Here is a 16,863-nt window from a genome sequence, read left to right on the forward strand (position 1 = left end):
GGATAGCAATGTATTGCTTAAAGTCATCTGTTTATAGTGACAACACAACTTTTCTCAAAGTGTATCGCACTTTGGTTTTTACAAAGCCGCATGTTTTCTTTGACTATTTTAAACAAAAACAAGACAATATGCTATTTATTAGTATGACTTATTTTATTGTTCTGGTGCTGTTCATATGGATCTTTTGTTATTTTAAGGAATAAGGATTTTTTTTGAGTGTCTTTCTTCCAAGATATTTCATCCTAGGCAAATAAATGAAAGCTTCTAAGGTGAGCTGGCAACAAACAGCCAGCATTGCTGCTCTTCCTTTTAGTCACAAATATTTCTTTTTTTTTTAATTTTTTTTTTTAAATTTTATTTATTTATTTATTTATGGCTGTGTTGGGTCTTTGTTTCTGTGCGAGGGCTTTCTCTAGTTGCAGCAAGTGGGGGCCACTCTTCATCGCGGTGCGCGGGCCTCTCACTATCGCGGCCTCTCTTGTTGCGCGGAGCACAGGCTCCAGACGCGCAGGCTCAGTAATTGTGGCTCACGGGCCTAGTTGCTCCGTGGCATGTGGGATCTTCCCAGACCAGGGCTCGAACCTGTGTCCCCTGCATTCGCAGGCAGATTCTCAACCACTTCGCCACCAGGGAAGCCCCAGTCACAAATATTTCTATTTATGGTTAAGGCTTAATGTTTTTTAATTAGCTCTAAGGACACAAAAACAATATAAGAGTTCTTCCTGTTGCATAATAAGTTATAACATTTCTCTCAGTAATCTTGCTCAATGTCTCAAAATGTTTTTGAATCACTTCTAATACTGTGTGGGGAGATAAACTCTCCTTTGGTCTTAAAGGAATTGAAATAATCTTTTGAGAATTTAAAATCTGTTTGCAAAGAACAAATAAAGAAAATGAGACGATCATTTATCTGGCTTCAAAAAACAAAATATCACCCAGTGGAATATATCATTTTTTACTAACGCTACAATCTCACAGATAATCTATGGAGATCTAGCGTTCTGACATAGAGAAGGAAACATTAATTTGAAATTCTGTTTAATGAAGCATATTTGATAAAATTAAATCCTATCTATTAGATCAATAGATACTTATTGATCATACTCAAGGGAGCCAGAAAAAAATCATAAAACAATCAAGAAGAATAAGATTTAGAGTCTAGAAAGATCAACTCCACTCTTAGCAATGTTATCCGCCATTTAATTAATGTGTTTTTTAGATTTAAAAAATGGAACTAGTAAAAACTACCTTATAGTGCTTGGGGCACAATAAGGCACATAGAATGCAGAGTTCCTGTGCCCTCTCCATGTGAAATCAGGGCAAATCATCCTCCTGGCATACGGATGTATTCACCAAAGAGCAATCTTCAATGAGCTTTGAGGTACAGAGTTTGGGATTTCATAGCTAAGGTGTGATTGATTAACTCATTGGCCACATGTTTGAACTCAATCTCTGGCTCCCATCCCTGGAGGGTTAGGCTAGCTCAAAATCCCACCCCCAACCACACAGTTATCTTTCTGATGACCAGTCTCCATCCGGAAGCTATCTAGAGGCCCATCATGAGTCACCAGATCAGTAAAAACTCTGCTGTTATCACAGGAGCTCATGAATAATGAAGACAAGTATTCACTTGGGAAATTCCAAGGGTTTTAGAATTTTCCTCGCAGGAACCAAGGACAAAGGACAGCCAAACTCTTTATTATACAACAGGTAACAATTGTCCATATGTTTTCCAACTTCCAAACTTTTGTTATAATTTTCTCCTCACTTCTTTTTTTCTCCATCCTAGTGAATTTATGCCTTTAGAAAAGAATCACTTTACTGTATTGTCAGGTGGTTTTCTGGAGGAAGTAAAATTAGATTCATCTGTTCATTCTACTATCTTAAACTTTCTCTAAGACATTTTTTCTTCCAAATATTGTTATACATTTTGAATGAAAGAGAAAGCTGAACCACAGAGGAAGCTGAGGTTGGTTCTGCTTTATAAAAAAAAAAAAAAAAAAAAAAAAAGAGTGACAAAAAGCTCTCTTTCTACTCTTACTGAAGTAGAAAATGTGAATCCAGACCTTGAATCCAAAAGTGGAAGAAAGGTAAGATTTTGAGATGAAGGCAATAGTGGAATCCATGTCACTCTTCACTGAGCCTTGCTGTGGGTATATGGAGACATAGCCACAAGTCCCAGAAGCTCCAGCTCTCCTTAAGGAGGCGGCTTACCTCCCTTAGGAGCAAGATTTAGTGTAGCAGTTTTAGCAGATACTAAGAAAAACTGAGAATACAAACGTAATAAAGTTTTTTGAATTTTGCAATGGATGTTGAGTCTCTGGGGAAGAAATTTACTTACAGAGTTCTTCACTGGAAATGTGAGTTGCCCATTCACCAAGTTAGCAGATATAAATCTATTAATAAACTCTTACTAATGAAGCAGGATGCAAAATGCTAGAAGAGGAAGGAAAACTGAGATATTTTAAATATTTGGAATGGAAAGTTAAGAAAGGTGGTTTTAAGGAAGATTGGGAGCTGAGTTTTACCAGTGCACATTTTAGAATTTCTCCTAATGCAAGGGGATGCTAGAGGCCAGCGTCCAAAGGAAGAGACTAACTGCCGAAGGAGGTACTGAGATAAATTTGTTCTATTGCTATATAAATGTTACTCCTCCCAATTAGTTTGTTGATGGAAGCTTTTAACCAATAGATCTTTTTTAACGTTTTGAAATAGCTCTTAATGTTTAATTACCTAAGCAACACATGATCACTTTAAAGAAAATTTTTTTAAAAGCATTAAAAAATCAACAATACTCTAACACCTGTAGATGATCTCTATTAATGCACTGCTGCAGATCCACTCCTATACACGTACACATACACATTCAAGCACAAGACCACATACCCATACCCATGTACACATAGCCATACACAATAACACACATGGTCACATACCCACACATGCACGTTAGAATACATATACCTGTATACATATTTGTACACATGTACACACACTCTGTATGAGACCCTCCTGTGTGTGACTAGTAAATCTGAGGAGGACTGAAAGCCAGTATTAGGGAAAGCTGAAGTTTAAAAATTTCTACCAATATCTGCCTTCTATATTAAATCTGAATTTTTCCTCACTAGCAGAAAGTCCCTTTGTTCTGGAAGGTAATTTCAGCAAGCCCTTTTATTATGCAAATGTAAAGCAAGGGCTCTTTGTTCCTAGTGAAGACCTGAGTGCAATAAAACTATCAGAGTCTGTATCCTTAGACTGAAACTGCATTCTGTTTATCAATTTTAATTGAATGTATCTTTCAGCGGACTTTGTCTTGGAAGATTATGTTTTCTTTAGAGACTTTTATTTCCTAAACTTGGATATAGATGGCCCCCGGCTTATTAATAATATAATAATTATTATCATTAATTTTTGTTTTTAGGATTTATATTCTTTATTATTAGAGTAGCTGGTTGTAGAACACGCTGGCTAGAAGAATTAAGAGAAGATCAATGTATAGATGTGACCTATTGTTTTCTCTTTGAATTCAGTTTCTATGTTAGAATTTATCTACCATGTGGCTAGTGCAGAAGGAGAAAAGTAGAAGCTCATCTACCTCTTCCCATTATGTAGTCAGTGGAACCAAATCATAGCCAAAGGCAAAGCAACTTAGGGAAAGCTCCTTTAGAATGCCATTTCTTAGACTAGTCTTCTCCTAGCTTACTTATTGCCCATTCCAATTATCTTGATGACAATTTATAAGGAAGTGAGGAACCAATGTACTGTAATAAGTAGTGTTCAACAGCTTAATGTCTTCAAAATACATTTCTTCATACATTACTCGATCAATTCTGTCCTTCCATGAACAAGACAAGTAACCTTTTTGAATATAAGCTTCTACAAGGATAAGGTGAATACAGGTGAAGACAACAACATTATAATGAGTTGTTATTTGGTTAGAACTGTGAAAGCACTAAAGATGGTGCCAGGCACATGGTGGATGTTCTATAAATGCTAATTGATTATACACTGGAATTCTCTGCCCTCATTGTGGGAAGGAATATAAACGACTGACAAAAGGATGCAGACTCTTAAATATAAACGTTGGGACAAGGAGCTCATCACAATGCCCTGAATACAAATTTACAAATCTTAGTTCTTATGATTGATGATGGTTTGTGCCAACCTGAGGAACTGAACTGGATTTGAAGTAACACTACCAATACTTTAGAAACACACATACAGAAAGAGAGAGAGGGAGGGAGGGAAAGAGAATGAACACTTTTGAAAAGGTAGACACTTAAAAGGCTTGAGTGTTTGAGTATACAAAAATAAGGATTTTTTTCTTCAGCAAAAGAAAGGAAGAGTAGTGATAATACTACACATGTAGTAGTTCCTAGATGTTTATGCTATTATATAACACATCAATTTTAATCTTATATTTACCTTAATGAGCTGTCAGACACTCAATTTCATTCATACATTAACTCTGTCAATCAATATTGATTTAGAAAAGGAAGAAAAGGCAAAGGAATGTGAAAAAGACACAAATTAGATGAAATAAAGAAGACCAAATCAGTTGTGGGAAAATTTAAAGTTGCATTTTATTTACCTATATGAATGTAATTTGAATTTAGAATCTTAGATGGGTGTCATAAAATGAGTAAACTATGGTTTGGATTCTCGATATAAGCATATCTATAACCAAGATCAGAATCTAGAAAACTGGCATGGAATAAGAAGCAAGCAATGCACATATGCATTCCATTTTCAGAACTCCCCTATGAGGTCAATAATTCCCACAAAGAGAATATGCTTGGCTGTGCCACATCTATTGTAGTTATTTAAGGGTCTAATGTCCCATTACTTCTCTGACTTCCTCAATTCCATCCCCAAAATCTCATAGGTAGTTTTGCCTATGGCAGGTTGTCTGCAGAAATGATTGAAATGCTCCCCTACTTCTATCTACTCTCTTGGAATGTCCTCTACTCTACAGACTCTGGGCTTGGCATGTGACTTGGTTTGGCCAACAGGATATTAATTTGAAAGAGCTTACACATTGGGGTTTTCTTGCTTGCTGGGTTTAAAACCCTGAGGCTACCATGCGAATGATCCCAAGTTAGCCTCTGGAAAGGCCATGTGATGGATATGTAGGTGCCCTACTGACAAGCTGTCCTATACCAGACTTATATATAAGCAAGGCTATCCTAAATCACTTAGCTGCCAGCGGACCCACCAACTGATGCCAGATAATTAGTCAAGACAACCTAGACGGGCTTCCCTGGTGGCGCAGTGGTTGAGAGTCCGCCTGCCGATGCAGGGACACGGGTTCGTGCCCCGGTCCGGGAGGATCCCACATGCCGCGGAGCGGCTGGGCCCGTGAGCCATGGCGGCTGAGCCTGCGCGTCCGGAGCCTGTGCTCCGCCATGGGAGAGGCCACAACAGTGAGAGGCCCGCGTACCGCAAATAAATAAATAAATAAATAAAATTAACAGACAAGAAAACTCTCAGCCAAACAGAAAGAATCCCCAGGGCTTTCTCCCAGCCTATTAAGTTCATGCTACTATAAAAATATTCTCATTTTTTGATGGCTTCTGATTGCAGAATAAAAAAGACATGATACACAGTGAAATAACAGAATTAAGTTGATTCAGGATTAGTTTAGTTTTGGGCCTTAAAGAAAATGGTCACCAAACTGTTTCCCGAGGCTGACATGTCCATTGTGTGAGAATACGCAAGGTTTCTGGACACAAAGTATGCCTAAAATCTGGAAAACATGTCCAAGCTATTAACAGTTTGCCAAGGAAAAGTACTTGATATTGAAACATTACACAATTTTTAAATGCTATGCATATTAATATCAAATGGAGAAGTCTTTTCCACTATTAAGCATAATAGTATTTGTACTTTTAAAATAGGATAACAACAACAACAAAAAAATAGGATAACAAAAAATCAGAGTCTAATTCTTCTGAGTTTACATTGCCAAGTTTGAATATGAATATCATTACACACTTTAACCACATCTTTGCTATTCACCTAAGGCAGCATAACCTAGATAAAGGCAGAAGAAATGAGTAAAGCCTTAACTGCAGCATTCACATATCTACAATCCAGAGGGTGTCATATTCATTCACCTCTTCTGCACTGAGAAGACAGGAACTCATCCTACATCTTTTTCCACAGCCTGTTGGGGCAAAACTTTTCTATGGCAGCACAGGACTCCTAAATTCTCTGGATATTATATTTTGTTAATGTATCTTCCCAGTAATGGAAATCCTCATATTTGTAGAATACAAAATTATGACCCCAGTTTTTATCTGTATTAAAGTCTTTAAGTATATCTCAATTTAAGCAAATTAAGAAGCCTAAATGAAAATATAAACAAAAGATATATGAAGGTTTGCTTGTACTCTTCAATCATAAAATCCTTCACAATGAGCAACTTGAGAAAACAAGAATAACCTTTGCATAAATGTTATTTTACTTTCTTATTTCTAGGCAAGAAGGCAAAATGAGAGCAGGTAACTAACCCCCATCCTGATTTTCCACTTAAATGATACATCAAAAAAGTAGAAAACTCTGTTATTCCTAAGAATTACTGTAGAGTTGAAACCAAGAAAGTTCTAAATATTTTTCCTAAATATAGAACTTATTTTCTGCAAGAAAAAGACTAATGTTTGTCGCTGAACTTTGAAAAAGGAGTGTGCTGAAAAGTTAGAGGGCAGACCCCAACACAACTAATACAACCACAAATGATGTACAGACACTGGAAACAGAGTTTGGAAGTTGGGAGTGGATGGTATTTGAGAATCTTTCCGTTATCCATGTAAAGTATCTCCCTGTGTGGAGGCCCCATGAAAAGGATCTTTTACAATAGAAGCTACAAGTAGAAGGGAAGATCAAGCACTTGACCCCAGCATATACCCTGTGCAAATAGTTATGAAACCCACATAGAGAAGGTGAGAATAAAGTATGCTGCTAAGTATTTCCCACAAAAACATCTTCTCTTTCTGGGAATACATCTAGACAATATTTCCCAAACTCTCTTGCAGTCAGCTATAATACATGGAATTTGAGCAGATATATGTGACTTTTCCAGACCTAGCCAAACAAAACAAAACAAAACAAAAAAACCTTCCTTCCTGTGCTGCTCCAAATCATTCTACTTCTTGTTAACTGATGGCAACCCAGGAATCCATGTGTTAAAGGTAACAGAGCTACTGCCAGCATGGGTCCTCCAATGGTACATTAAATATAGCTTCCCCACCCTCCCCACTCTCCTGCTCCAAAATGGAACTGCACTGGACCTTAATGGGAGCAATCAAAAAATATCTATCATGTTGTCAAATTACACATTTGAGTCTATTTGTTATTTGTCCTACCCTAGGGTAACTAACCCATCTCCTGCTGCCTCTATTTGGGATGGTAAAATTTAAATAACAGCTTTCACCAACCCAATGTATTAAAAACAAGAGCAAACAGAGAAAAATCAGTTGAAACGACAAGACAGTCTTGCAACTATCTCCTTCGTAAAATGCTCTATTGTGAGGAAGAAGAAAAAAAATTCAGTGCAATCTAACTGGACTCTTAATAAGCTTCAAAAGGACATGAAACTTTGACTTTAGGAAAAGATGGGGGCATAAAAGCAGGTGTCTTACCCTCTCATGTGAAAACATACTAAAATTACCAAAACGAAAAAAGTAACAGGGTGGAAAACACATTATAACTGCAACTAGAAAATGACAACACCCACAGGAATTACGGAGTTTGGGGACCAACTGAGGCAAGTCTTGAAGGCACAGCAAATCATGAGAGAAATGGAGGTATTTCCAATTGGAGCCATGAGACACATTGCAAGTTCTCAATAGAAGACACTAGTTTTACCAGAAAAGTAACAGGGTGATGTTAATGATAGTGATGACAGTGATGACGATGATGATAATTCAGAAAACAGGAAAAAACTATGAGAAAGTTGCTGCTTTCCACTCTTGAGGAAGTAATTAAAAATGAAGCTGAAATGTTAAATGAAGTAAAGGAAAATACCATGCCATCAAAGATTTTAAACTGTATCAAATTCTGAATATTGAATTTGTATGTAGAGGAAAAGTTTAAGCTGTTGTGTAACAATGTAGAAGAAAAGTACTAAGACTTAAAACATATTCCAGAGAAGTTGATAAATGTGGAAGACAGATAATGGGGTCATAAAAGGCAGAACTTTGTGTCCCTGAAGAGAACATACAAGCAGTAGAGCACTGATAAGAGCACTAGAAGATCTAGGCTCAAATTTGGTCTCCACTTGAACTACCCTTATCATTACCCACAGGGTAGCAATATTGGGCAATATATTTATCCTCTCCATACCCAAGTGTCATCATTTGAGAAATAAGTATAATAGTCATATCCCTCTTACAGAATTACTGGGAATATTAAAAATGATAATACATATAAAATAATCATGACATCCTGTTAGTTCATGCTTAATGCATACTCAATATTACATGATATTGCTAAATGTAATATTTTAAATTCAAACATTTTCATCAAATAATAATTTTATTATCTAAACTTACAAATCTGAAGATCAAATGAGTTGTTATAAATGGAAACATTAATGAAATGTGACCAATATTTGGATCAATTCAGTTCAGATTTTTGAACATCAAGGAACAAAATGAATTAGAATTATCTGATACTAAATAATGGACAATAAAACCTGCAATCCCTATAAAGCACCATCATTTCTCTTCCTGACCAATATTACAGGGAATAAACAGGGTAATATTCCACCTCCAAGGCCTTCTACATCCTGCCTTATTTTTTGGTTGCTGATATTGTTACCAAATATTAGCAAAATGAGAAGTGATAGAAGTGGGGCAAATAGATAAGAACCACATCTGGCCACACAGTTGCACACATACACACACCAGAATATGCAGGTCCAGTTTTCAAACTGGTACAATTCCTGGACTCTTAAATCTATAGGGGGTAAAAGAGGGATTAAGCCTATTCTGTCAGAGGGTTCATGTGGCAGATTTTCTCTCTCTGTAAAACATTATGTATAGTACTCTATTACCTATATAAGATTTTAGTTTAACAAATTTTTTTAAATAAAAAGGTGTTCTGTCTTAGTGTTTGTTAAAGGTGCTTTCCTTTCAATAAGTTATTAAGAGTGTTTAAGGGGAAATTACAAAAGAATGACTCATGGAGTACTAACTCAATGCCAATTGTATTTATTCTTAATTTGTCTAATATTCATGTTTCAATAACTTGGTGAAATAAAATGTTTAAACCAAAATGCCCAGTTAAAAGTTGAAGTAATTATTCTGAATAATTATTAACTTTATGGAAAATAATACTCTCTCTGTATAGTCCTATAAATGAAGGGTTGATTTCTAGGAAATGAAAAAGGTTACACTGATGAATGATTGAGACAGTCTTTCATTCTTCATTAGGAGTGAATTAATTTCTTGAAGAAATAAATGATCTTCAGTTGTTAAATGTATAAATTTCATTTCAAACATGCACAGTCCTCGATCTATTTAAAGACTGATATGTCAATGATGAAATATAAATTGCAGAAACTAATCTGGTTTAGAAATCCTGAGCTCTTGGCTCTGGTTACTGCTGTGATGCTCTAGCATGAGCACATCTCAGCCTGATTATGAGAGATCAGAAGGAAGAGGTGGCATTTGGAGCAAACAGCTCCCACATAAATAGATGTGATTTGTTATGAATTATGGAAAACAGGATGAGAATTTTGAAAGGATAATTCTTAACAGACTACTCACTATCGAATAGAATGTCACAATTTCTCATATTTGAAAAGGCTGATTATGGAATTGCAAAGAAGATAGGTTTTAACCTACATTCTTTCTCTTTTTAAAAAATTTGCACATTGTATAATGCAGTATGCACATTCTTAAATTACATATTTATTTCAGGGAGAATGCAAGTGCCTTTCTTAGTCCTGCATTTGTGTTTTCCTCTAGACTGTTTTTTGATTTTGTCAACTTCAGTGTATAAAAATAGGAAGCACATTAATGTTCTGTAAATTTTTGTTAGGTGTCTTTTCAAAGATCTTCTAAGTCGTAAATACTGGAAACAATGGTAATAATAAAAGTAATAAAAATGCCCTGAGCATTTATATTGTACTATATAATTGAAAATTTGTTTTTACAACTCTTATAATGCTTATCCATAATTAATCCTTTGGATAATACTGTAAGGAAGATATTTCCCAGTTCACAATTGAGGAAACTGAAACTCGGCACAGTTAGATAATCGAAGTTGGAGAGGGCCACAGCCAGAAAAAAAGTCCTAAGCTTTCTGATACTAGAGACCAGTTTAATAAAATTCTACAACAGCTGTGTGATTAGGTTTAAATATCAATAAAAAGCAACAAAATAATTTGGTAAAAATAGATAAATTGATTCTTCATTGTCTTTCAATCCCTGGATGCCCTTTCATGTTTAGTTTCAAGTTCTAGGAAAGAAAATAATCATATGGAGGCCACTTATTATCTGTGAAATCCTGGAATAGACCCTTTAAGAGTAACAGTTAAAAAATATTACCATTCTTAAATGTGCAAGGTCAGAGAAGTTACTTAATTTATCAAAGTACACACAGTAATCAACGGTAAAGCCAGCATTGGAACCTAGGTCTATTTGATTACTAAACCCTTTTCATTATATCATAGCTTATAATATCTCTCATTTCAAGTAGCATGTAGTTTTCTGGCATCTACCATATGCGAAGAATAACTGCTGTCGAGAAATGCCAGTATGACTGCTCTCTTTATCCCATAAGACAGCATCTTTTGAAAATAAGTAACACAGAGAGTAGACCAAGCTGCTCAAGAGTTTTCTTAGATTTAGGAATTTAGACGGAGGACACCAATATAGAAAGTCTAGCTCTATATCCTCTTTACATCCACTTTAAAAAAAAATAGGTTAGTTGTCAGCAAAACTTCAATAGTTTTGACCACTGCTGAAAATTTATCAGTCTTCATACAACTCAAATATAATCACCATATATATAAAATAAAAGACTTAAAATGACCAAAAAAATGAACAGTGAATCACAACCCACCTTGGAAATATATTAGGTCTTTGACTTCTAGAATAGGAGAATTAGCACTAAAAGAATAAACTTTTGAATTCAGAACACTGGTATTCGAATTCTAACTTCTTCTAGGTATGGCCTTAGGAAAACTATTTAATCTCTCTGTGATATAGTTTCCACATCTGTAAAAGTGGATTACAATTTCAGATACAAAAACAAAATGAAATATTCTTTCGATAGGATATTAGAAATAACTAAACATAATGATTCCATTTTCCAATGACCTCTGCAAGGAAGATTAAAGATTTGGTTGAAAATACAGAACAAAAAAATTAAAGTATTCCAAACTATGTAAGACAAGAGGAAATAATCAACTCAGATTCCAACTTTAAGAACAGAAATAGTTTGAGAATGATTAAGTTGCTATAATACTATCATACTATCATATCTAGTTGTAGCTTATCAAATCTTACTCATTGTATGATCTGTAGAAAGTAATTTCCTGTAAATTAAGTTCAGTTTCCCCCTCTGAAAAATTCAGCACATGTAAAATAGGGACTGTATGAATTTCAAGTTCTTTTCAAAATATAACAATTTTTTACATAAAGATCCTAATCTGCCATTAAACGATTTATTTAAATTCCTCAGATTTCTTTATACTCACATCCTATCCAAAGTTAATAGTACTAGCTTTCTTCATGCTATATAAACTAAACAGCCAAATGTCTTTAGAGTTCACATGAAATAATTTATTACAAGATTTCCTTGTGATAGCTCTTGTAAATATTTTTGTTAAGTGATAAAATGCAATCAATCATTAAATGAGTATTTGATCTCATTAACCATCATAGAGATAATCAATATGTAAAAGAAAAAATAAAATCACTGCAACCAACTTATCAGAATAAGCCATTGTGATTACCACAAGTATTTTTCCCAATTAGTTCAACACTTCCAAGAAGTAGAACAATTTTCTCCCTTTGCTTTACCAGAAAATTGGACCTATTATTTTATTACTGTACCATTAGTGACTGTCAAAATGCTTAGTTTAGTACAGAATAGTGTGCATATAAATGCTCTACTAAAGGTCCCAACGGCAGAGTAGATTCCTTTAACAGAACTGTATTTGGGAAGATGGGCAGTACTTCAATAAAGCAAATAAAGCACAGGAAATAGCATTCTCACTTTTTTTTCCAGAGAAAAGTACAGTCTATTACTTATCTCTGAAAAAATGGGAATCCCCAAGCACATTAGCAGTTAATACATGAAAACTAGAAATCTCCTTTATTTAAAGAATATAACATTTAACACAATAGGTTGTAAATTCTCTAGTCTTACAGCTAGAGTAAGGCTCTAAAATACAGTCTTCCTAAGGTGGAGTGGTACAATTTATTTTTTTAAACCATGAGGTCCCAAGTCCAGCGACCAGTAGTACAAAGAAGTGGATGGAAGTGAATTCTTATTTGTTAGTTTAGATTCTTTATTAAGTGCAGAGTTAAATGTAACTGAATGAATGGATGAGTGACTGTGTGCCTTGCCCACCTGCATTGACCAGTTTCTACAGTTTCAAATGCTTAATGTGTTTTTGTGAAGGAATATAGAGGACAGTTTGAGTTCTCCTTATGTCAGTGTTGTGAGATTCCTGCCCCTATCCACATCAGCTAGTCACCTTCTAAGAGTCACAACTGACTTTTCACTCCTTCTATTTTCTGAAAGGAAGGAAGTGAGGTGCCTTTTACCTGTTTTGGAGCTTCCTTGGTTAACAAAGTCCTGGGTCTTCTTGTCCTGTCTGCGTGCTCCCCAACAAGTAAACAGAAATAGGAGATGAATTCAATGCATCAGCTTGACCGCCTCCCCCTTGGCCATTAGCTATACTTCATAGACAAGAATGCTAATGTCTTCACTTTCAAATATGAAACTACTTTTAATTTGCTAGCTTATGTTTGTCTGAAACCACCAAATTCTGTATCTCATGACACTGAACCTGAATGTCATAGTGATTTTTTTTAATGCGGAGTACCATAACCTCCAATCAATTAGCCTTTCAAACATACTCATAGAAAGTAGTTATTTTCTTCTATAATTGTCAGATTATCAGTTAAATTATTAGATCTGAGATCAAAATAACATGTTGCAGCTTAAATAAGTGGAAGTTTGTTTCTTTCTCACACATCAGTTCAAGACTAGGAACCTAGGATGGATATTGTAGACCAAGTTCTTTCTGCTTTTTTGCTTCGTAATCCTCAACATGTGGATTCCATCTCATAGTCTAAATGGTTGCTTCAATTCCTATCATCATAACTGCCTTCTAAACAAGGGAGAGAGACCAAGGAATTCATGCCTATTCTCTTTAAGGGCAGGACTCAGAAATGGTACTTATTACATATGCTCACATTCTATTGGTTGAAATTTAGCTGAAGAGCCACACATAATATCAAGCAATAAAGGGAAATAAAGTCTTTAGTTGGGTGGCCATGTTCTACTGAGAATTTTATTACAAAGGAAGGAGAATGGAAAGTGAGTACTAATTAGCACTACCTGTCCTAATCACTTTTTCATCTACCTAAAAGCAGGAAAAATGGGCAACTGGGATCCCTATCCTTTCACTCACTATGAGCAAGGTAGTGAGAGAAATGCTGGATTTTCTAATGTCACGGACCAGGAATACCAAATATCATTTCCACTCTCTCCTCTGTCTGAGTTGAAAGTTATTGGTAGGTTTAACAAAACCATTTTAAATTATGTGGGTATTTAGAGATAATAAAAGCAGCCATAAAATTTTAAATGTCTGATAATTTAAACATTTCTTACTCTTTACATCTGTCCTAGTTATAACTTCTTGACCAAAATACAACCAGCACAAGAGAATGTGCTAAAGGACTGTGGTTGATTAATTCATGGGTTCCATGGTCACAGTCTTTGGGAGCTGACCAAGATTCATAGCAGGCCATATTCCATCATAAATACACTCTATATACCTCTAAATGGCCAGTCCTCTTTTTGGAGATAATGTCAGTGGTCTGAAGGTGAAACTGATTGGACAGTTTTCTCAGTACCTCTATTACTGAACCCAATCAAAAATTAGTGCTGCTACCAAATGTAAAATAGACAGCTAGTGGGAAGCAGCTGCATAGCACAGGGAGACCAGCTCAGTGCTTTGTGACCACCTAGAGGGGTGGGATAGGGAGGGTGGGAGGAAGACGCAAGAGGTAGGAGATATGGGGATATATGTATACATATAGCTGATTCACTTTGTTATACAGCAGAAACTAACGCAACATTATAAAGCAATTATACTCCAATAAAGATGTTAAAAAAGAAAAAGTACTGTCTCTGTGAAACAGTCCTCTTTCCTGGAGTAACAGTGAAGATTCACAAACTTCTGTAGAACCATCTATGTGCCAGAAAGTTACAAGAGTTCCAGATAACCAAGTTAGCTACACATACTGCCTACGATAATTTTTTCTAATGTTACCTCTAATATTAATTCTTTGCTATTTCAACATACATGTAGAGGATTCTTACAATATCCTAGTTTTCCAGTACCTTGAAATGCCTTCCTCAAATGATCTTGTCATTCCACTTATCTCAGCCGCTCATTCCCTTAAGTCATCCCAAAAACCTGAATCAGTTGCCACCAATGCCCAAGACCATACATACGCCTTGTTCTCTTCCAACACCTTCATAGTGACACGTGTTTCTGCATGGATGTTAGGAAACCCGGAGGGAAGGGAAGAGGCAGTACTGATGTGGTAACGTAGAATTAGACAGTGAATCAGAAAAAAGTGCTTAATTTGACTGAAAAAAAAAAAACAAAAAAAAAACACCCTGCTGAATCCGATTGAGTATTCCTGAAGGTGTTGAAATTAAAGTTTTCCCTGCCAAGTGGACATGAGAGCTCATGAAGAAAATTAAATTGTTAGAAAAACAGAGTTTCAGTTGAATACACATCTGTTTTGCAGCTATTATTTATGTTATCAATTATATCATTTAAATTAGCTAACTGGACCAAACAGTCCATAGCCCCAACTACGCTCTTCATCAGCTACTGATGAATTACGCAAGACTTCAGAGGTCTCCGCAGCATTCTCTCAAACAGGAAACATAAAATAGAAGGAAGAAAAAAGAAATCTTAATGGACAAATGTTGGCTGTTTTCTTTTCCTCATTAGCCATCAGTATGTAAAACAATTCAGTTCTTAAACCTGACACAGAAGATCACCAGCTCCCTTACAAACCACACAGCGATTCCTGAAATCTAGACAGAGGTTTTGGGTCCAAGAAGCATTAAGGCCAATTATGCACAAATAACCAAATTTTCCCAAATTTCTTAAATTCATCTTAAATCAAGAATCCAGGGCGCGAGAGGGAAGAGATATGGGAACATATGTATATGTATAACTGATTCACTTTGTTATAAAGCAGAAACTAACACACCATTGTAAAGCAATTATACCCCAATAAAGATGTTAAAAAAAAAAAAAAAGAATCCAGGGGCTTCCCTGGTGGCACAGTGGTTGAGAGTCCGCCTGCCGATGCAGGGGACACTGGTTCGTGCCCCGGTCTGGGAAGATCCCACATGCCGCGGAGCGGCTGGGCCCGTGAGCCATGGCCGCTGAGCCTGCGCATCCAGAGCCTGTGCTCCGCAACGGGAGAGGCCACAACAGTGAGAGGCCCGTGTACCGCAAAAAAAAAAAAAAAAAAAGAATCCACACTGACACTGAGACTCAGATATAATGTCATTAAGTAATTCTTTTTTAATATCGCTCATAAATCATTGTTCTATGATAGAGCATTCCTCTCAGAATGGTCCCGATGGAGTTTGGGGTCCCTTGGAATTGTCTTATTCTCCTCTTTTAGAATACCCATTTCCCCCTCATGTCTCAATGACTTCAGTATCTTGCTTATTGCCATTCTTCACTAATATCACTTCTGCCTTAATTGTTTGGAATTACAATGTACATGCACAATAAATGATGCTTTCAGTACCTTCACCTGCCACTTCCTCAACAACCTCTCCTCCAACGATCCTCTGCCACCACACCTCATTCATGCATCCCCTTGGTCATACATGGTAGATCTTATCATTACAATACCAGTTGCCCATCCATAATCTGTGTTGTACTCTGAGTACACTGAGCAAGTACCTTTTTTCTTTTTCCAGCTCACTAACTCTAGTACAATGGCTTACAACTGCCCTTAACCCTACTAGGTCCTGAAACTCATTGATCCTATAAAATTTAACTGTCCCTTTTACATCCTTTGCTTCCTCCTTTCCTAGATATGTTGCATGGTCAAGTATGATTACTATATTGCATATACACACTTCCCCACTTTTTCTTACTTTACGGTATTCATTTGGTAAAACTATAATGCTGATTAACCCAAATCTTTCTGCTCCGTGCCTGTGTTCATAAAGTTGAATGTAGTTGGAACAATGCTCAAAACCTGACTAATCACCTCTCTTTGAAGGCATGGCTGTGAATCTCAAATCGACGTTTAACGCTACCAAGCGCCTGTACTTTGCTTAGCCTACCCATTTTCTCTTTTCTTGCTTAGGTGACTTTCTCATATCTTCCGCTCTCACAGAAACCCCCAATACCTCCTCCCCCATTCTCCCTCCCAGTTGATAACCTTCTACCTAATTCAATGAGACTACTGAGTCTTCTATACACCCCCATCCCCAAATCTACCTACTTACTAACATCTATATCCATATATCCACATATTCTGCATTCTCACCTGCTACCATAAATTAACCACCCATGTTCCTTTATAAAGTCAATTGTTTAACGTTTGTATTAGGACCCCATCCTATGTC

Source organism: Monodon monoceros, unplaced genomic scaffold, assembly GCF_005190385.1.
Source record: "Monodon monoceros isolate NGI ecotype Baffin Bay Population unplaced genomic scaffold, NGI_Narwhal_1 Super_Scaffold_4, whole genome shotgun sequence".
Taxonomy (NCBI): domain Eukaryota; kingdom Metazoa; phylum Chordata; class Mammalia; order Artiodactyla; family Monodontidae; genus Monodon; species Monodon monoceros.